Below are 1,450 nucleotides of genomic sequence, written 5' to 3'. Positions count from 1 at the left end.
TAAAGTTTTAAAGTAAATCTTTTTGCAGTTGTTTTGTGGTGAATTTTAGAACCTTAAAAGAAGAGTAAGTGCCATGAAATCATTATAAAATTGTAAAGCTAATTTATTCCCATTGCCAGAAGATTATCCTTTGTGTGCTCAAAGTTAGTGAAAGGCACTAGTGACTAATTTAGGTTGAAGAAACGTAGACCCAGGTAAGACAAATTGTGATTCAAATGTATTCAATCTGTGAAATAAGACCCTAAAATCACGTTGATAGGTTTTCCCATTAACGTGGGAGCCCGGTCGGGGCACCGATTGCCTCTAATTCGAGAGCGGAAAAGGTTAGAAACCGCGAGTAAGTTGAGAAGTGGTGCAGATTAGTATCGGCGAGTATCCACGTGGCTCGGAAGCCACGGATACCGAAGTAGTCCAACCGCTGCTCTCCCTGGTGTCGGGCGGACATTTAAGCCGAGACTGCCGACCTACCACCCACCACCCGTTGGAAAATTCGCTCGAATCAAGCTGTTCTTGGCCGCCGGCTGAATCTAACCTCTCGTTACTAGCGTGAGAGACGACGGCTGATTCTAACCTCTCGGGCCGCGAGAGATATCGAGTTGTGCACGCGTTACAACAAAGCAAGCTTTCGGAATAGTCAGGACAGCAACCTGCGGCAGGTGCCGACTTCGTCACCCGTCTCGTCGTAGAGGACAGCTGCTAACGTATTGCAGATGAAAAGTAAAGGGTCTTCAAATTAAGGTCAGTGATCACTGTTTAGAATAACAAATTGAAATGAGCTCAAGTAGGTCTAGCTAGACAGGAATTAGGTTTTGGAATGATCCATGAATTAAATGCAAGGAATCGCGTGGCGAATAAATAGGTTTTTCAAATTTTAAAACGAAATAAATATGCGCTTCCATGAGAGTAGGTTGTGTTTGTACATATTTTAAATAAAGGTTTTCTAAAATGATCTTGAATGATACTTTTGAATTAGATTAGATAGGATATTGGTTGGAAAACGTTTCGATTAACTCGCCCACAGATTGAGAGTTTCAGGCCGGGCATCCCTGAAATAAACTCCGCCAACGACCTCCTTTTGGAGTGGCGCGTAAGTCGTTCGCAGGTTTCAAAGAAACTTTTCATTCCGGTATTTTGGGGACTGAGCAATGCAACGCTCTGTCCGTTGGTTGTAAGCGGAGCGTTACATTTTGGCGCCCAACTTTTGGGTCTTAAGATAATTGAATTTCGGATTAGCTTGAATTATTATAGAATAAGACTATTCAGTTTGCGTAAGATCAGTTTGCAATAATTTTAATTGAGTGAAATTGAATGAATGAGAGTGAGTGAGTACGGATTAAGATAAGTTGAGTACGATTTACATTTAGTTTGAGTTGAATTCGATTGATTTAGTATTTAGTTGTAATTTGGAGTGAAAGATTGAGAGCTTAATTAACCTTATTTTTTTTTGCTT

This window comes from Aedes aegypti, chromosome 2, assembly GCF_002204515.2.
Source record: "Aedes aegypti strain LVP_AGWG chromosome 2, AaegL5.0 Primary Assembly, whole genome shotgun sequence".
NCBI lineage: Eukaryota > Metazoa > Arthropoda > Insecta > Diptera > Culicidae > Aedes > Aedes aegypti.
Note: the sequence above shows the minus strand (reverse complement) of the source record.